The 21962-nt window shown below is 34.9% G+C and overlaps 1 protein-coding gene and 1 pseudogene across 4 annotated transcripts in view; one reads left to right on the forward strand and one right to left on the reverse strand.

The window, feature by feature from the left end:
- The window catches only part of LOC102623191 (ribulose bisphosphate carboxylase small subunit, chloroplastic-like), a 39190-nt pseudogene extending 24921 nt beyond the window's left edge, over positions 1–14269 (forward strand).
- The window catches only part of LOC102627390 (disease resistance-like protein DSC1), a 69512-nt gene that overhangs the window by 41420 nt on the left and 6130 nt on the right, over positions 1–21962 (reverse strand). The gene's annotated exons all lie outside the window — the stretch shown is intronic.

A 21962-nucleotide genomic window follows, 5' to 3' on the forward strand; every position in this document is an offset into this window, starting at 1 on the left:
TTAGAAGAAAAGAGATGACAAAGAACTTGAGTCATCAAGTGCTCAGGAGTGTGTAGTAAGTACCTCGGATGATGGCGAAATTCTCTACAACAAGGCAATAATTGTTTCAGAAGGCAGAAAACGGCTATCTGACGTCTGGTTCATAGACTCAAGAGTTACCCGGCACATGACCTCTTGGAGAGAATGGTTTCACACATATGAACCTATCTTAGGAGGATCTGTATATATGGGTGATGATCATGCCTTGGAGATTGTTGGTATTGGTACTATCAAAATCAAAATGTTTGATGGTACAATTTGTACAATTGAGGAAGTATGGCATGTCAAAGGCTTGAGGAATAATCTATTGTCTTTAGGACAAATGGATAGTCATGGGTACAAAACTCATGCGGAGAATGAAATTATAAAGACTGTTAAAGGCGCGCTTATATTGATGAAGGCAGAAAAGATCGATGCTAATCTATTTATACTTAAAGGATAAACACTACAGGAAGTTGATACGTGTGTTGCGTCAAATGGAGAAAAGTCAATGATAATGTGGCATCTCAAACTTGGCCATATGTCGGAATAAGGTTTAAGATTCTCTTTGGGCAAAAATTGCTTCTAGGGCTCAAATCGGTAAATTTACCGTTTTGCGAGCATTGTGTTACAAGTAAGCAGCATAGATTAAAGTTCAGTAGATCTGTTGCTATAAGTAAATGCATTTTAGAATTAGTTCACTCTGATGTTTGGGAATTACTAAACATATCCATGGGAGGTGCAAAGTACATGGTGACTTTCATTGATGATTATTCTAGGAGATGTTGGGCGTATCCAATCAAGAAAAAGTCAGATGTGTTTTCAGTGCTCAAGCAGTACAAAGCACGGTTGGAATTTGAATCTGACAAAATAATCAAGTGCTTGATGACAAATAACGGTGGAGAGTATACAGACAGCGAGTTTCTTGCTTTTTGTAAGCAAGAATGTATTAAGAGACAATTCACAGTGGCATACACTCCTCAACAGAATGAAGTGGCAGAACAGATGAACAGAACTCTTACAGAAAGGATAAGAGCTATGTTGAGAACTGTTCGCCTACCCAACTCATTTTGGGCAAAAGCAGCCAAAATTACTTGTTATATAATAAATCGATCTCCATTAACTGTAATTGAGTTGAAGAGACCGATGGAGATGTGGACTGGAAAGTCAACTGATTACTTCTACCTATATGCATTTGGATGTCTTGTGTACGTGATGTACAATGCCCAAGAAATAACAAAGTTAGATCGAAAATCTAGGAGATGTATCTTCTTCAGGTATGCTGATGGAGTAAAGGGTTATCGTTTGTAGGACCCCACTGCCCATAAAATTGTCATCAACAAAGATATTATATTTGTAGAAGATCAACTACAAATGAGAGATGAGGATGATAGTACTGTAAAAGAAAAGTTAAAGACTATACCGGTATATGTGAAAAATAATATGGAAAAAGAAAATTCAGATTCTTTTGAAGCAGCATCAGAGCACGAGAAACAAGAACCAGTCGAGTCTGAGGCTCCAGAAATTCATCGGTCAACTCGTGAGAGACGACTGCCAGCGTGACATTTGGAGTATGTCACAGAGATCAATGTTGCATATTGTCTTCTAACAGAGGATAGAGAGCCATCAACTTTTCATGAAACTTTAAACAGCTCATATATTACTTTATGGATGCCAGTAATGCAAGAAGAAATTGAAGCTCTACACAAGAATAAAACATGGGAACTTGTACTGCTACTATGGAAGAAAAGTCATTGGAAATAAATGAGTGTATAAGATCAAACGTGATGGCAATAGCCAAGTAGAGCAGTATCGTGCAAGATTAGTGATAAAAGGATATGCTCAGAAAGAAGGTATTGACTTCAATGAATTACTTTCTTTGGTGGTTCGATTCACAACAGTCAGAATAATATTGGTGATGTGTGCTACATTTGACCTGCATCTAGAGCAATTAGATGTGAAAACTGTATTTCTTCATGGAGAACTTGAAGAAGAAATTTATATGTTCCAACTAGAATGTTTTGCTGAAATAAGAAATGAGAACTTGGTTTGCAGATTGAACAAATCTCTGTACGATCTCAAACAGGCGCAGATGTGTTAGTATAAGAGATTTGATTCCTTCATCATGTGCTTTGGATACAACAGACTCAATTCATACTATTGTGCATATTATAAGAGGTTTGAAGATAATGATTTCATTCTTTTGCTGTTGTACGTGGATGACGTGTTGGTAGCAGGCCCCAATAAAGATCGAATCCAAGAATTGAAGGCACAATTGGCCAGGGAGTTTGAAATGAAGGACTTGGGACCACCAAACAAGATTCTAGGGATGGAAATTCACCGAGATAGAAAATAACAGAAAGATTTGGCTTTCTCAGAAGAATTACTTGAAGAAAATCTTGCGACCCTTCAACATGCAAGATTGTAAGTCAATTTCTACCCCACTTTCTGTTAATTTCAAGTTATCCTCAAGTATGTGTCCTAGCAATGAAGCAGAGAGGAATGAGATGTCTCGAGTACCGTATGCATCAGCAGTGGGAAGTTTGATGTTTGCTATAATATGTACTAGACCAGATATTGCACAAGCAGTAGGAGCCGTCAGTCGATATATGGCGAATCCTGGTGGAGAGCATTGGATAGCGGTAAAGAGGATTTTGAGATATATCAGAGGAAGCTCAGATGTTGCATTATGTTATGGAGGATCAGAGTTTACTATCAGGGGATATGTTAATTCAGATTTTGCAGGAGACCTTGACAAAAGGAAATCTACTACTGGCTATGTGTTTATACTTGTAGGAAGAGCTATAAGCTGGGTTTTAAAACTACAGACTGTTGTGGCTTTATCTACAACAGAAGCGGAATATATGACAGTTATACAAGCTTGCAAGCAAGCTATTTCGATATAAAGGTTATTGGAGGAACTCGGGCACAAACAACATAAAATTTATGTGTTTTGTGACAGTCAGAATGTCTTGCACATTGCAAGGAATCTAACATTTCATTTTAGGACTAAGCACATTAGAGTTCAGTACCACTTCGTTCGAGAAGTAGTAGAAGATGGAAATGTGGATTTGCAGAAAATCCATACTAAGGAGAACCTAGCAGATGTTATGACCAAGCTAATTAATACTAACAAGTTTGTATGGAGTAAATCCTCTTGTGGCCTAGAAAAGATGTAAGCAACATGATAATAACGAAGTAGAAAGGTTGGTGTGGAGATTTGATTGAAGTGAGAGAATGTCAAGAAAAGGCTTTTAGAAGCAGTCTATTTTGAAGATCTAGAAGCTGCAAAAGCTACCTAAATTGAAGTCTAAGTAGGTGCCGGCAAGGAAGAAGAAAAAAAAAGAGTTGAAGTTGCCAAATTTGAACAAAGAAAAAAAAAAGAAGAAGAAAAAATGGAATTTAGCAACAACAGTTTTGAAGAAGGAAAAAGAAGAATAAAGAAGATAATAGTAGTGAAAAAATTAATATTTTAATAGCTAATTTTTTGCTATAAAAAGGGAGCTCCCCATTTCATCTGTGCATTCAATTTTGGTGAGAAATAACGCAGAGAGCTTGAGTGATTTTGAGGGCTTAAAATTATAAAGCTCTTGTGAGTTTAGTGAGTGAGAGATTAGGTGTATTGGGATTTTGGGTAGTGAGCCAAAATATTATAATACTTGTAATCCTCATATCACTAGTGTAATATTTTCCTTTTGTCTTCGCTCGTGGACTGCTACAGTGAACTATTTTTTCTAAAATTATAGTTTGACCTCAAAACTTTATATAACTGTATTATGACCCAAAATGTTATGAATCTTTTCAGATAAGTTCAATTTCAGAATTTCTAAGTAATACTTTGTTAATCCCAAAACTTTCTAAAATTATGATATCGCCCAAACTATGTGAAATAATAGAATGGCCCAAAATATTTAAATATTTTTAAATAGTCCAAATCTGAAATTGAAAACAATATTTATTAAAATCAAATATTGTAAAATTCTTTCATTTTAGTCCACAACTTGAAAAACAACTTAACTCCATAAAATCATTTTCTTATTATAAAAGCACAATACATAAATTTTTGTTCAACCAAAAATATGTGGTTTGTTATCATCAAAATCAACATATATAGCCATATAGGCTAACAATCTCCCCCTTTTTGATGATGACAAAACACATTTAAAAAAATTTAATTTAGTTATGAAAAGCTCTCCCTTAATCAATGCAAGGTTAAAGACTAATTTCAAAAAGATTTAAAAGACTCCCCCTGCATAAATTCATATGAATATTTTTCATAACAAATAAATTTCTCATATTTTCCCTTTACAAATTATATCTCCCCTTTATCATGAAAAAGAATTAAAGCTCCCCCTATCAATCATCAAAATCTCAATACAAGCACATTAGTTCAAAAGCAGCCAAAACATAAGGAAAGAACATAATAATCAATCAAAGCAAATCCATATCATCCAAGACAAATACATAATCCAAAATCATAACAACCATCCATATAATAAAAAATAAAAGTACATAAATCAGTAAATGAAATGTAAATATGTCCAAATACAAGCATAAGAGACTACTAAGGTGGTGAGGATGGTGGTGATGGAAGAGGATACAGATATGGAATGCCGAAATGCACAAAGAGGAGGCGCTATCCATGAATGAGCTGCTGCTGAAACTTAGTCTGCCGCACAGAGAGTGTCCTCACCTCATCCATAAGCTATTGAAGAGTAACCTCGTCATAAATAGGAGGCTCGGGAAATGGTAAAGCAGGTGCAGAGGCAGCAGGAGCAGAGGTAGACACTGGAGCATCTTGACGTCAACATTGGCCTCGAAACGAAAGCGAGAAATCAGGAAGTTGATCAATAGGAACCACAGCATTGAGTGACCGATCATCACTCGGAGCAAGGAAAGTGTACTTGTTTTCAGTTAACTTGACCCAAGCGCCATTACTCCAATCAAAACCTAAGCTAAATACAACGTCATCCCATATACCCTTAAACGGTCTACACGATGATTCATGAATCAGTACATTAAAGTGTTTAAGGATTCAGGTAATAAAGTGACCATACAGAAGAGAGCGGGTAATCAATGCAGGTATGGTCAACATGGTTCGGATGATGGTATATCCTAAGTTAACCGGACGACGTCTAAGAATACAATCAATCAAAGCAACTTCCATGTGTAAAACCTCATCCAAATGCCCTGATCTAGGAAAAACAATGGACTGAATAAAGCGAAACAAAATACGAGTTTGAAGATAAAGATATCGAGTACGAAAATTAAAGGTACAATCTTCAACAGAAAGATCATTACACCGACATCTATTACGAACAGCGTCAACATGAACATAACTATCAAGTTTAGGAGATTTCCTAGGCGAAAAAATTTCTAGGCCAAAATCAGATGATCCTATGATAGAGTTTAACACCGAAACATCAAAATCAATCATAACTCCTCCAACATTGGTTATTACTAGAGTCTTGTTATCTTTGGAAACGTCCATATTCGAGTCAAACACTTTCACCAAGTCGGGATAAACATTCTCCTCAATCATAAGTACATTAATCCAACCAACATCTTCCAACAATTGAAATAAATTTTAATGACTAATATTGAGAGTATTAAGCCAATCCGGTAAAACATAAAATGTATTGAGTACCTCACGAGTCCTGAAACTTTGGTGAAACCGTTTGGTTAAATGTTTGTTGTTCTGAAAGTGTGTGGACTCAAAGTTGGATTGATTGGAGGTGCCCTCTGCTTGTCGTGATCGTTTGGTGGGTTGAACTGATTCTTCGCCTTTTTCTCGAACCAACCGCGAGCTTGACATGATGATTTTGAATGATTTGAAGTGAAATGAGGCAATGAGAAGGGAGATAATGAGGATTGAAAGAGATTTTGAGAAGCAATTTGGATAAAAAACGGCTTAAGAGGAAGAAATCTAGAGAGATAAAATTCGGTTGAAACCCTAGATTTGATTTTAAATCTAGTGATTTTGAGGTTGAAAAAGGATTTGAAAGATGATTTTGGACACAAGAATGGATGGGGAATAAATTTTATGGATCGATTTGAATCGAAAATGAGTGGAAGTAGTGGATTTTGGAGTGAGAGAGAGAGAGGGGAAGAAACGGCTTAAGAGAGAATGAGCTATCCGATTTACCAAAAGAAAGAAATGGAAGATGAACAATTTAAAATGCCTCGAATCCGGCTTGCCGGATTTCACTAACCGGTTAGCAGATTAGTGTCCAGTGAGGGGAAAACTGAATCCGGTTTACCGGATACCACTAACCGGCTAACCGGTTAGTGTCCAGAATGATGAAAGCTGAAACCGGCTTGCCGGTTTCTTTACCCGGCTGTCCGGATAGTTTTCAGAATTTTTTAAAACTTATTCGGCTTATCGATTTAAAGAACCAGTTGTCCGATTTTGAGGCAGAAAAGAAGCTTAGCAAATTCGGCTTTCCAGATTGAATAACCGGATGACCGATTTGTGTCCAGTAAACTCCAAAACACATCTGGCTTTTCGGTTTTTATAACCAGTTGACCGGTTTTCATCTAGAAATATTTCAAAACTAATTCGGCTTATCGGTTTGATAAATTCGATTATCCGGAATTTGACCCAAGAGCAATCAATGAGAAAATAGTTTTCCAGTTGAGAGGAAACGGCATACCGGTTTAGACTTGGAATTTTATTTTTGGCTTAAAATTTGATCAATTTTAAATCATTTTGTGATTTAAAACTTTGCAATAAGCCATTCAATACATGAACCATAAATGCATACAATAACAAATATATTAACTTAATCAACAAATCATAATTCAATATGCAACATTCATAATTCCAAACTCATGTCTTATCTTTATAAAAGCTCTTCACTAAGAGGTTTTGTAAAGATATCTACAAGTTGATTTTCAGTAGAAACAAATTTAATCATAACATCTCTTTTTCGAACATGATCTCTAAGAAAGTGATGCCTAATTTCTATATGCTTAGTCTTAAGATGTTAAATGGGATTCTTGGATAGATTAATAGCACTAGTGTTGTCATACAAGATAGGTATTTGATCAAGATTAATACCAATCTCTAAGAGTTTGTTTCATCCAAAGAATTTGTGCACAACAACTACCAGCGGCTATATATTCGGCCTCGGTGGTTGAAAGCGCAACCAAATTTTGTTTCTTACTAAACCAAGAGACAAGTGAATGACTTATGAAGTGACATGTTCCACTAGTACTTTTTCTCTCAACCTTATATCCGGCAAAGTCGGCATCCGAATAATAAGTTAAGTCAATATGAGTTCCCCTAGGATACTAAAGACCAAGATTGATGGTGCCAATCAAATATCCAAAAATTCGTTTAACAGCAAGCAATTGTGACTCTTTAGGACAAGATTGAAATCTAGCACACAAGCATACACTAAACATAATATCAGGCCTACTAGTAGTTAAATAAAGTAAGGATCCGATCATACCTCGATATGTCTTGATATCAACTTCCTTACCCTTCTCATCTTTGTCCAGCTTGATGGTAGTACTCATTGGAGTGCTTTTTACCGTTCCATTATCATAGCCAAATCTTTTGAGTAGATCTTTCACATACTTGACTTGATTTATGAAAATTCATTCCTTGTTTTATTTGATTTGGAGTCCAAGGAAGTACTTCAGCTCTCCCATCGTACTTATCTCAAATTCTTTGCTCATGCAAGAAGAAAATTCTTTACACAACAATTCATTAGTAGAACCAAAGATAATGTCATCAACATAAATTTGTACTACAAGTATATCTTGGTTCTTATGCTTAACAAGAAAATAGTATCCGTTTTTTCCATTGAAAAACTATTATCCAATAGAAAATTCTTAAGCTTATCATACTATGCTCTAGGTGTTTGTTTTAATCCATATAATGCCTTAGACAATTTATACACATTATTTGGAAATTTTCATTTTCAAAATCAGGAGGTTGTTTTACATAGACTTTCTCTATAATGTAACCATTTAAGAAAGCACTTTTGACATCCATTTGGAACAAAATGAAATCCTTATGACATGCATATGCTAACAACATCCTAATGGATTCTAATCTAGCTATAGGTGCAAATGTTTCATCAAAATCAATTCCCTCTTCTTAGTTGTAACCTTGAGCCATTAATCTAGCTTTATTTCTTACAACCACATCGGATTCATCCATTTTGTTTCTAAATACCCATTTAGTGCCTATAATGGATTGATGTTTTGGATTAGGAACTAATTCCCAGACATTGTTTCTCTCAAATTGATTTAACTCCTCTTCCATTGCCATAATCCAAGATTCATCATTTTCCGCATCCGCAAAGAATTTTAGTTCAATTTGAGAAATAAATGCACCATGCTCACATGTGTTCCTAAAAAATAATATAGTTGCAACACCTCGTAAGGGATCTCCTAAAATTACACCCTTAGGGTGAAAAGAAATATACCTCCACTCCTTGGGGAGTATTTGGAATTACTTGTTTCTTCACATTTGTTCCTCTTGAATTCCTAAAATTACACCCTTAGGCACCATGCTCACATTTGTTTCTTCATGATGTTCCTCTTGAATTCCAGGTGGTGCATCTTTTTGGTTGTCATTTGATGGTTTTTCTTGTTATTCTTCTTCTGCATTATCATCAACAGCGACTTTCTCCTTAGAGGAGGGGTTAGACTTATCAAATGTAACATGCGTAGATTCTTCCACAACCAAAGTTCTTTTATTATACACTCTATAAGCTTTGCTTGAGTTTGAATAGCCAAGAAAAATACCAACATCAGATTTTGGATCAAATTTACCAAGATTATCTTTTGTGTTCAAAACAAAACATTTGCATCCAAAAACGTTAAAATAGCCAATGTTGGGTTTTCTATCTTTCCAAAGCTAATATGGAGTTTTGTTAAGATTGGGTCTAATCAACACACGATTTAAAACATAACAAGCGGTGTTGACAGCTTCGACCCAAAAATACTTAGGCAAATAATTTTTATTCAACATGGTTCTAGTCATTTCTTGAATAGACCTATTCTTTCTCTCTACAACTCCATTTTGTTGAGGAGTCCTAGGTGATGAAAATTGATGCCCAATGCCAAAATCATTACAAAAATTCTGAAATGCATAATTTTCAAATTCTCCACTATGATCACTTCTAATACAAGAAATACTACATCCCTTTTCATTTTGAAACTTTTTGCAAAAAACTTTAAATGCATCAAAGGCATCAACCTTATTAGCTAAGAATAATACCCATGCGTATCTAGAAAAGTCATCCACAATTACAAAAGCATAATATTTGCAATTTAAACTAGCATATCTAGAAGGTCCAAATAAATCTATGTGAAGTAATTGAAGTGGTTTTGAAGTAGAAATATTTTTCTTACTTTTGAAAGAAGTTTTGATTTGTTTTCCAAATTGGCAAGCTTCACAAATTCTATCTTTTTGAAAATTGATTTTTGGAAGACCTTTAACCAAATTATTTTTCACGATTTTTTAAATCAAATCCATGCTTGCATGACCTAATCTTCTATGCCACAACCAACCATCATCATGCAATGCGGAGAAACATTTATCATTTGTAAATGCACAATCGATATTAATGGTATAGACATTAACACATTTATTTCCTACAAACAAAACATTGCCATCACATGCATTCCCAATAACACATTTTGATTCATCAAATATAACTCTATATCCTTTATCGCATAATTGACTAATGCTAAACAAGTTGTGTTTTAAGTTTTCAACCAAACACACATTTTCAATAAGAATAAAGGATACATTACCGACATTGCCAATGCCAATGATTTTTCCTTTTAAATTATCTCCAAACGATACATCTCCATCATTTTCGATTTTGGTAAAACTTGAAAGCCAAGAATAATTCCCTGTCATGTGTCTTGAACAACCACTGTCCAAGTACCACTTATTCTTCTTCTTCAAACCCTACAGAGAGAATCTCAAGTCTTAAGTACCCAAATCATTTTGGGTCCTTGAATGTTAGTAATGGTTCCTTTTGGAACCCAAACACATTTGATACCATAATATGCATTTCTTTTTACTAAACATTATTTTTCATATAATCGTATTTATTACAATAATGACATATAACTTGATTGTTAGTGGAGGTACTCTTCACAAAATAACTCTTGTAATATTTTTGTTTAAAATTTGGCTTATAACCAATCCCTCATTTGTCAAAGACACACTTTTGTGAACTAAGCAAGTTATCCAACATCTTTTGTCCATTTGTAATTTTAGCACAATTTCATTTAGATCATTGCTCTTCTTTCTAAACATTTCATTTTCATTTTTCAAGTCATTCATATGTGATTCTAAATGCTCATATGAAGTGCTAGAATTCTCAAATAATGCAATTTTATCATGCAATTTTTTATTCTCTAATTCAAGGCATGTAATCTTTGCACTAAATAATTCATTTTCATTTCTAAGCTCTACCATTTTCTTTTTAAGACATACATTATTTTTACCAATCTTTATCCACTCATCATGCAATTCTTTAAAGGCATCATGTAATTCATTATATGTAGAAAGATCACGTACCTCATCAAGTTCATCACATGATTCTTCCCCAAAGGCCATGAGAGCTAAATTTTTCATTTCTTGTTGCTCTTCATCATCATTTGTTTCCTCATCGCTATCATCCAACGTGGCCACCATAGCTTTCTTCTTGAGTTTGTTAAGGAGAGGACAATTTGGTCGTATGTGTCCGGGCTTCTTGCATTCATAACAAGTGATTGGCTCTTTCTTCTCCTTTTTTATTTTTGTAGCCTTTGAACTTTCTCTTCTCATTATTCTTCTTGTAAAATTTTTTGAATCTTCTAGCCAACATTGCCAACTCATCATCATCCATCTTGTTTTCCTCATCACTCTCACGTTTTGAGGCCTTGAGACCAATGCTTTTATTTTTTTCCTCATGCCCTTTTTTCTGTTGCCAAATCTTCTTAATATGAAATGAGAAAGCCAATTAAATCATCAATAGGTAAGACATTTAGATCTTTGGCTTCCTCAATGGCAGTCTTTTTTTGTCTCCATTCTTTAGGTAGCGACCTAATGATTTTCTTAACTTTCTCGTTATTAGAAAAAGTTTTTCCTAGGGCTCCTAGAGTGTTCACTATGTCCGTAAATCTAGTATACATAGAATATACACTCTCATTTTGTTCCATTGGGAACAATTCATATTGTCGAGTGTACCTACTAATTTTTGACTCTTTCACTTGATTCGTGCCTTCATAAACAACTTCAAGTTTGTGCCAAATTTCATTAGCACTTTCACAACTTGACACTCTATGAAACTCTTTCTTATCTAGTGCACAAAATAAGGCATTCATAGTTTTGGAATTTAGAGAAGCTTTTCTCTTTTCCAATTCATTCCATTCCCATGAAGGTTTTCGAATATCTTCCCCGACTTCATTTTTAGTCAAAGGCATGAAATGACCATCATTAACAATTTTTAAAATTTTGTAATCTAAAGCTTGCAAGTAAATTCTCATCATAGTTTTCCAATACGGGTAATCGTTTCCATTAAAATATGGTGGTCTAGTGGTGGACTGTCCTTCCCTAAATGTGGAATCATTTTGAGTTGCCATTGATCTTTAGCTCTAGACGGTTAAGTCTAAATAAGAGCACATTGCTCTGATACCAAATAAAATACAAGTTGTGTAACCCAAGAGGGGGTGAATTGATATTTTAAAATTTATCCTAACAAAACCACACAATTATCCAATCTAATGTCTTAGTAAATTCGAAAGCAATAAGTTTCATAAAAGTACAATAATAAATGAGTAAGGGAAAAGAAAAACAAACACATGAATTTTTACGTGGTTCGGCAATCTCTGCCTACGTCCACGTCTCCAATCAATCCAAGCTTGAAGATTTCACTATCCAAGTTTTCCAAGGTTTCAAAAGCTTACAATTGACTTCTAAGGTGTCAATGAACCTTTACAACAAAGAGATTATCTCACAATCTCTTCACTCAAGTGTCTCACACACTTAAACACTCATAAATTTTATGAGGAAATGAAAATTATAATAAAAACTCTCTTAAAGAGTAGATATACAAATTGAAGAACAAAAGATGATTCAATTTTTTTTTTTTTTTGTGAATATAAGAGCTCAATATATGTTATGTGCTTTTTTTTTTATTTTGCTTTCTAGAGTGCTTGACAATGAATTGGATTTGAGTTTATATAGTTTGAGGTCAAAAACTATCCGTTATGCACATTTTGGTGATAACCAGCTTACCGTTTATGGAATCCGGTTAGCCGCTTTTATGTTACCGTTACAACAAAAATTTAAATTTCAGAATATCCGGTATGCCGCTTACGATATCCGGATAGCCGTTTATGTTCCAGAAGCTTACTGCCCAAAATTCGGTTAGCCGCTTGTCACATCTAGTTAGCCGCTTGCTACAGTAATTGCCACAGTGAACTATTTTTCTAAAATTATAGTTTGACCTCAAAACATTATATAACTGTATTATGCTCAAAACGTTATGAATCTTTTCAGATAAGTCTAATTTTAGAATTTCTAAGTAATACTTTGTTAATCCCAAAACTTTCTAAAATTATGATATCGCCCAAACTATGTGAAATTATAGAATGGCCCAAAATATTTAAATATTTTCAAATAGTCCAAATCTGAAATTGAAAACAATATTTATTAAAATCAAAGATTGTAAAATTCTTTCATTTTAGTCCACAACTTGAAAAACAACTTAACTCCATAAAATATTTTTCTTATTATAAAAGCGCAATAAGTAAATTTTTGTTCAACCAAAAACATATGGTTTGTTATCATCAAAATCAACATTTATAGTTATATAAGCTAACATATCCCACCACTTAATAGAGAACAATTGGCTAGGAAAGTTGAATACCTTCTCCGCATGGGATGGATTCCTTGTCTGGAATTCGAGTGTATATGTGTGTGTTAATTGTGTGCAGGACGGATTCGTGTGTTACGAAAACCAATGAAATCTAATATTTGTAAAAAATTTCAGCAAGTAAAAAGTCCAGAAGCTAAATTCCCCAGTCACCAAGAAATCTTTCTACAGCCACAAAACTACAAAGAAGATTAAGGAAAGTGACTTTGTAAGGAAGGCCCACCACTAATAAATAAAAGCCAAATTTAACTTAAAAATTCAAGCCACCAAGTTTGACAATAATCTGCAACAAACCAATTTAATTCAACTGTCCAGTAGCTTCAATTTTCCTCAGTTCAACAACTCTTCGAACAATCCAGTTAACAAATGTAGAAGCTTCAAACAATCCAATTAATAAATGTAGAAGTTGTAAAACAATAGTTAATATGCACAAACATAGAAAGTGAAGAAATTAGAAAGCCAAGGCGTTCTAATGAAGCACTGTCCTTAAAGAATTGATTCTGTCCCTTCTCGGATAATTTTCGGGTGTGTAAAGGAGTTAAAGACAGTCTGATCTTCCAGGATTCAATGGCATTCCAACTGTAATGGCACACTCCAAACTATAGTGATTCTAACAGTTGATTTAATTTTATTTTTCAGGTAAAGTGTGTAGCTTGAATGAAGATGGAGAGGATGATAAGAATTTTTTTTTCTTTGCATACACAAATCAGTCACAGCAGCTGGCTTTTTATAGCCTTGAAGTACAACAGCCATCTCCTTGATTTTTGCCACAAATCAGTGCATGAACTGATTTAAAAATCGAATATCAAGCAACTAAGGTGCTAAAACAAAGCCACAGCCACTGGCAAGTAGATATGCTCAACTTGAACAATTCAAATTAGTTTAAAACTGATTTTTCAATCCAAAGTAATGAATATATAAGCTTTCATCATGTGGCTAGGAAATGGACCAAGCCCGTGAAGGCTATATGTGCATTTTTAATTTTTGTATTTTGAAATACCTCACAATTTTCAACATCGTATACCGTGTGAACCACAGGTCTCCGGGGTACTACGACGGGCGGTACTGGACAATGTGGAAGCTGTCGATGTTCGGATGCACTAATGCAATCCAAGTCTTGAATGAGCTCGATGAGGCCATCAAAGCTTGCCACAATTCCTTTATCAGGATTATTGGATTCGACAATGTTCGTCAAGTGCAGTGCATTAGTTTCATTGCCTACAAGCCTACTGGTTACTAAGCTTTGATCAATTAATTTTGAAGGCTTCATTGATCACCGATCATTGCAATTTGTTGACGTGATTTGTTTGATCAATTTGTTGTTTAGTACTATTTTACGAAGTTTTTGGTTTTTTTTTTTTTTTTGGGATCTCCAATTTAAATGGAAATGGAGAGTATGAGTATAATATATTAATGATGATTTGGTCTATCAAGTTAACTTTAAGATGCATTGGTGTTAGTTTACTTTTAAAAAATAAAAAAAAAATCAATTTGACATTGTTGTGTAGTTGTTTATTTAAGGACTTAATTTAACACGACATTAGTAAATAAATATAGTTAATTGTGTCTACCAAGAAATATAATATGACTTCAGTAAAAATCATCACATGTCAAGCTATTATTTATTTCATCATTTCACTAGTACTAGATAATGATTTATATAATAGGAGAGTTGCATGTATGTCACAATAGATAATGTTTAATGATAGGAATCATGTTAAAAAAACATTCAAATTGTGCTTTTTATTCATGGATTTACTGAAGATAAGGAACCGAAGTGTTATTATCGATTTTTTCTTTCTTTTTTCATTTTTATAATAAGAATTGAATATATGACTTTGAGACAAAGGCAAAAAGGTATTATCATTGGCGATTTTGTGCCAACATCAGGTTTTGCAGTGACTTCTTTTCTTCAATAGAACAAAATGAAAAAGCATAAAGAGTAAACAATTCATGTGCTTTGAGTTTTGACTAGAGCTCCCTAATGGTACATTTAGGCCAACGATCTTCAACTGTATTAAATTTTAATATATCCAGTTGATTGTACATTTTAGTGGGATTTAATAGAATTGAATTTTGATTGAATTGTACATAATTTTTTTATTTTTTATTTAAATAAATGACTACGGATTGCTTATCAACCATAAATATGTTGATCAACCTTAGGGTCTTTAATATCTATCTCCAGTATTATAAAAATAAAAAAAATTACGTGACAGACTCAATGTAGAATAAATAGAGTACTAAACTCTAATTATTCAAAGAAGAAATCTAAAGAATAAAACACTTATGAAACACTCTTTAAATAATTATCAAACTAAGACACAAAAGGCTAATTGCCTTATTTATTTTTATTTCTTCGGATGATTAATACAAACACAAGCAGGGGGTATTTATAGCTTTACAAATGCATTTCAGGCCACGCATTAAAAAAAAATACCATTGTCTTACACATGGCTTTCCATTGTCTTCCACTTATATTAAAAAAGCTATATTATTTTCACACCATGATTTCCACTCTCATTAAACAAATTCTATGCTTCACACGTTAGCACCACAATCTAACTTAGAAGCTTCTCAAGGGTTGGGCTTGAATTCATGATAATGGGCTGGTGTTGTGTTGAAACCTTTGGACTATCCCGAGTTGGCAACGAAACATTTCGAACTTACCAGTGCTTAAACCTTTTGTGAACAAGTCAGCGATTTGATCATCTGTCTTGCTTGCCTCATATCAATCTCTCCTTGCAGAACCTTTTCTCTAATAAAATGATAGTGCACTTTAACATGCTTAGTTCTTGCATAAAAGACCAGATTCTCCGCCAAACGAATTGCCAACTGATTGTCACAATATAACGGAATCACATAATCTACTAGTTAATGTAGATCATTCATCAGTTGTATCAGCCACGTACTCCCTTGAGCTGCCATTGCCGCTGCTCGGTACTCAGCTTTAGTGGCTGACAATGATATCGTCGGTTGTCTTTTGCTACACCAAGAAATTGTTCCGAAATCGAGCTTAAACACATATCCAGTTATTGATCTCCTGGTGTCATGATCTCCTGAATAGTCAGCATCACAATAGGCAACTAGTTTGCAATCTTCACCTTTCTTGTACAAAAGACCGTAGTTAATTGTACTATTCACATATCTCAATATTTGCCGAACTGCTTCCAAATGTGTTTTCTTTGGATTTTGCATGTACCGACTCATTACTCCAACTGCATAAGAAATGTCAAGTCGAGTCAAGGTCAAGTAGATAAGACTATCTACCAATTGTCGATACATCATTGCATCTTCCAAGTCTTTTCCTTCATGTGCACACATTTTGCCATTTGGTTCCATCGGTGTTGAGATCGGCTTGCACTCGAGCATCCCAAACTTCTTCAACAAATCTCTGGAATATTTTTTATGACAAAGAAATATTCCTTCTTGTGTGCGGCCAACTTTTAGACCAAGGAAGTGCTTGAGTTGTCCAAGTTCTTTCATCTGGAAGTGAACTAACAAATTCTCTTTTATTCGATGAATTTCTACCTCATCATCACCGGTTATGATTAAATCATCCACGTACACTAGTACAATAGCTAGCTTTCTTCCATTAGCTTTAACAAACAGGCTGGAATCTGCAGTGTTACTGAATAACCACTTTGAGTTAGGAATTTAGCAATCTTACTATACCACGCCCTGGGTGCATGTTTCAATCCGTAGAGTGCTTTCTGCAGCTTACATATGTACTCGGGATGATTTTGATTATGAAAACTCATTGGCTGAATCATATAGATCTCTCGATCTAGCTCTCCATGGAGAAAAGCATTCTTCACATCCATCTGCCACAAGTTCCAGTCTTTATTGGCTGCTAGCGCAAGTAGAACTCGTACAGTTGTAAGTTTTACCACCGGACTAAATGTTTCATCATAGTCTAGTCCATACTGCTGAGAAAAGCCACGAGCTACCAAATGAGCTTTATACCTATCGATTGACCCATCTAGACGGCGTTTTATCTTGTAAACCCACTTGCAGGATATGGATTTTACATCTCTTGGCTTTGGCACCAGATCCCAAGTCTGATTTTGTTCAAGTGCAGTGATCTATTCTTTCATAGCTGTCATCCACTCAGAATTATGTGATGCTGATTCGAACGTTTCAGGTTCTAGTATAGTTGCTTCTTCTTCAACTATCATCAACATCACCATCAGCTTCATCAGGATTGGACTGGATTTGGACAATGTACTCCCCTAGCTTTTCTTGCAGCTTGTCTTTAAATTCTTTAGAGTCTGGCAACACTTGCTTTTCTAAGGACCACCATAAAGATGCTTCATCGAACACCACATCTCGTGAAGTGTAACACCTTCCACTTGTTGGATCGCAGCATTTCCACCCATTTATTTGGTTATCGTATCCCACAAAGATATATCTAACTACTTTCTTATCAAACTTGCTACGTAAATGATTAAGAACAAATACATAGCACACACAGCCAAATACTCGAAAGTAACTAACCGTAGGTTTCATTTTCCATAATTTCTCAAAAGGTGAAACAAATACTAACCTCGATTGAGGAATTCTGTTGATCACAAAGGCAGCAGTCCTCATTGCTTCAGCCTAAAATCTTACAAGTACATTCTTTGCATGTAGCATACTTCGACAAACTTCTGCAAGATGTCGATTCTTTCTCTCAGCTACACCATTTTGTTGTGGTGTGTTGACACAAGTGTATTGATGACATATTTGGCATTTCTTGAGGCATTCAGAGAACTCACTTGAACTATATTCTCCTCCATTGTCTGAGTGCAAACATCGAAACTTCTTTCCCATTTTTCTTTCAACTGATTCTCTGAACACTTTGAACTTTGAGAACGTGTCAGATTTTTCTTTCATAAAGAAAACCCACACATACCTGGAGAAGTCATCAATGAATGTCACCATGTACTGCATACCGCTAATTGATGGTTGCTTAACTGGCCCGAATACATCAGAGTGAAATAACTCGAATGGTTCTTTTGCTCTAAACGTCGATTCCTCATATGGCAATTGGTGTGCTTTACCATATTGGCACCCCGCCGCACAGATTGTGTCTGTTCGCACATCAAGTTGAGGAAGCTTCTTAAGCATCGACTTCTTCGCCATCACATTTAGCTTGGAGTAGCTAACATGACCTAACCGCATGTGCCATAGATTTGTTGTCTTATTTTTCTTTGTCTTTTCTACATATGCAGACTCTGCTGACATCACGTAGACTGACTTCAATTGTCGCCCCTCCATTGTTGGTTTTTCAGAGATTTTGAGATCATGATACACCTTCACATCTCGGGGACCGAACAAGACATAATGGCCTAATGATGCTAGTTGAGCCACAGATAACAAATTTTTCTTCATTCTTGGGACATGATAAATATCTTAAAGTGGCACATGGTTAGAATTATATCGAGGTGTGAGTATTGCCTTACCGATGTGTATTATTGGTAGCCTTGAGTAGTCAGCTGTCACCACAACACAACTTCCTTTGTACTCAGTCAAGTTTTGCAACTTATGTTTATCACCCGTTATATGATTTGAGCAACCCGAATCTACAATCCAATCATTCTCATAGTTAATATGTTCTGATGTTGTTACCATGAGAGCTAATTCTTCTTCCTCCATAGCGAATGCTGCTTCGGCATCCCAACCATCTTTGGTATTCTCCTTAGGATTGGAAGTAGCAACATTACTCTCAACATGCTTTTTCTTAGACCAACAATCTTTCGCCATATGGCCCATCTTCTCGCAGTTAACACTCACCATCAAATTTTCTCGTATTACCATGATTCTTTGAAGCTCCCCATGGACGAGAGCCTCCATTTCCATGGTGATTTGTTACCTTGTCACCATCCTTTTTGGATCCATTACCAGTATGCCGCTTAGAAGTGCCCTTGCTTTTGTTGGTATAGAGTGCTTCCTCTTCACCCTTTAGTGAGACTCCTACTATCCGTTTGGCTATAGCTTCTTGACCGACAAGTAAATTTTCAAAATCAACAAGTGATGGTTGTGTCTGCCATCCCTGTACATCAGCAACAAACCCTTGGTATTCGGGTCTCAAACCGTGGACATTTATTCTTTTTTTTTTCGCATCCCCAAAAGTAGCTGTTGGATCTAGCTCTGAAATTTCGTGGCATATCAACTTTACTTTTATTAAAGTACTGAGCAATCGTCATGTCATGTTGCACTATTGATAGCAGCTCGTTCTAGAGAAGTTGCAACCTTGTATCATTCTTCTTTGAAAATAGTGTAACAAAAGTGTCCCATGCTTCCTTCGGTGTTTTGGCATCCCGAATGTGCTCCAGCATTTCTTCTTCAATTATGGTCTTTAAAGCAAACATTGATTTGCCTGCTTTAATCTTCCACTTCCGCTTCCATTATTGGTTGTGTAGCCTTACTACCACCAACAACCTCCCAAAGGTCTTGACCTTGTAGGTAGGACTCTATACACGTTGACCACGTGTTGTAGTTTTGGTTGTTGAGTTTCTTGATACCTCCAACTACTTGAATATCACCCATCGTGTCGGCAAGATTTTGACTATACTGCTAACGACTCAAGATAGCTCCACCAAGAACAATCCGAGACCGTCCCGCTCTGATACCAATTGTAGAATAAATAGAGTACTAAACTCTAATTATTCAAAGAAGAAATCTAAAGAATAAAACACTTATGAAACACTCTTTAAATAATTATCAAACTAAGACACAAAAGGCTAATTGCCTTATTTGTTTTTATTTCTTCAGATGATTAATACAAACACAAGCAGGGGGTATTTATAGCTTTACAAATGCATTTCAGGCCACACATTAAAAAAAATACCATTGTCTTACACATGGCTTTCCATTGTCTTCCGCTTATATTAAAAAAGCTATATTATTTTCACACCATGATTTCCACTCTCATTAAACAAATTCTATGCTTCACACGTTAGCACCACAATCTAACTTAGAAGCTTCTCAAGGGCTGGGCTTGAATTCATGATAATGGGCTGGTGTTGTGTTATTTCGACACTCACGTAACCATGTCCTTTACTGGAATGATTAATTACAAAGATATCAACTTACTATCTTAACCGATCTAATTTATGTGTCATTATTTAATTAATATCGTCTAATTATCATATTAATAATAATATACTCTCTAATAACGAATTTATCAATAAGTGGACAATTACGTATAAAACACTCAAGTTAAGAATCTCTTTGATGAAAATCACAATATACGGTGGAGGGATGCTAGAGACTATGGTCACTTTTACGGCTGTTGGAAGCAATAATGGATTACGGGCTTCATAATTCTGTTTGTCAGTTTTCGGGCAAAGCAAATTGACGACAGGTCGTCTACCCTGTTGAAACTCAAATAATGGCTTACCAATTTCAAAATGCAAAAATCAGTGCCATGTTTTTATTAACATATGCATGGAGAAAAATGTGGCGATTTTCTAGATGCTGGTTGAATTTGAGAAAATTGTTGATTTTGGTTGCCATTTTTCAAAGACTTTTGGGCACAAGGATTAAAAGCATGCATGATCTTTGGCTATAAATACTAAGTCATTTGATCATTTGAACGTGTCCACACTTTACGAGCAATTATAAGTGAAGTAATTTGAGAGATTTGAGAGAACTTTTACTTGAGTATTCTATTGAGAATCCAATTGAGTGCATTAAGATTTTGGGTTTTAAGATTTTTTTTTCAATTTTGTAAATTCCTATTTATTAGTGAAATTACCTTACAGTTTTTGCCCATGAACGTAGGCTTTACACTGAACCACGTAAATTATTATGTTTAAATTTTTCTTTGTATTTTTTTATCAACACATTTATATTTATCCAGAAGTCACGGTCACTTTAATATTGATAATTGCTCAACCCACATTTCCACAACATATACATCAAATATTGAAATGTCATGTCATTTAATAATAAGTTGATAAACAACTTGTCATCTAATGGATGCGATACTATCAACATGTCGTCCTAATTTTAAATATACGAATGTTCCATTGGTTATAAGTAAAACATAAACCACATGTTATCATATATAGATGTGCAAACACATACTATTTACGCTTGTCGGTTACTATAGGTGCCATATTCCAAAAGGCACCTAACCATGCCATATATCCATCCTATCAGATAACAGAAGCTATTCCGGGGAAATAACACTTAAGTTATTCTGGGGTAAATAACACCCAAGCTATTCCGGGGGAATAACACCTAAGGAAAAAATTCTCTCGGAACTTATAAAAATGGTAGGAGGGGGGAATTAGTTCCACAATCCATTAGTCTAAGGAAATCACGCCCAAAGGTCATACGAGTAAGGAAACACACAAGGGCGAAATAATTCCTTCGATCAAATCCACCTCCACGTGTACAGAAAAGATGGGTTACACATGTCGTTAAATTGAGAATTCAAAGCAAAACCATAAATCCACATAACTCGTCATCTATAAATAGAGACCCATCTCTAATAAAAAAGGGGTCTTTGGCCTCCAAAAGCAATTTTCATACTTAGAGAGAGAAACTCATCTTCTCCATCTTTTTTCCTTTTTTCTTTCTTTGATCTTGATTAAACACTAATTTATGCGTCGGAGTGTCTTTTTTAGGTACTCACCCCTTCGGATTCGAGGCCAACGATCGTGACAAGTTCTCCATAAACTACAAATACATGTGAAGGTAAATTCCAACCTCCTTCAATTACAAAAATTAAAATTTCCTACATGTCATCTTTATGTTTTGTATATGGATGTCCCGTCGTTTACTGAAAAATCGATAGACAATGCATAATCCAATTATGGGTCAAGTCACGTAGTTTGCGGTTGTCAGTTTTGATAAATTTAAGTATAATTTACAATAATTTATTTATTATTATATATTTAAGATATTAAATTACATCAAAGCTTAGATTTTCTAATTTTTGTTTATAATGAATATTGAAAGCACGGCCCCAAAGAGCGAAGTTGTACAAATAAAAATTAAGTAATTTCCTTTCAAAATTTCCTTATAAAATTATATAGCAAACTAAATATTAGATTTAAA

This window comes from Citrus sinensis, chromosome 3 (assembly GCF_022201045.2).
Source record: "Citrus sinensis cultivar Valencia sweet orange chromosome 3, DVS_A1.0, whole genome shotgun sequence".
In the NCBI taxonomy this organism is placed as follows: Eukaryota; Viridiplantae; Streptophyta; class Magnoliopsida; order Sapindales; family Rutaceae; genus Citrus; species Citrus sinensis.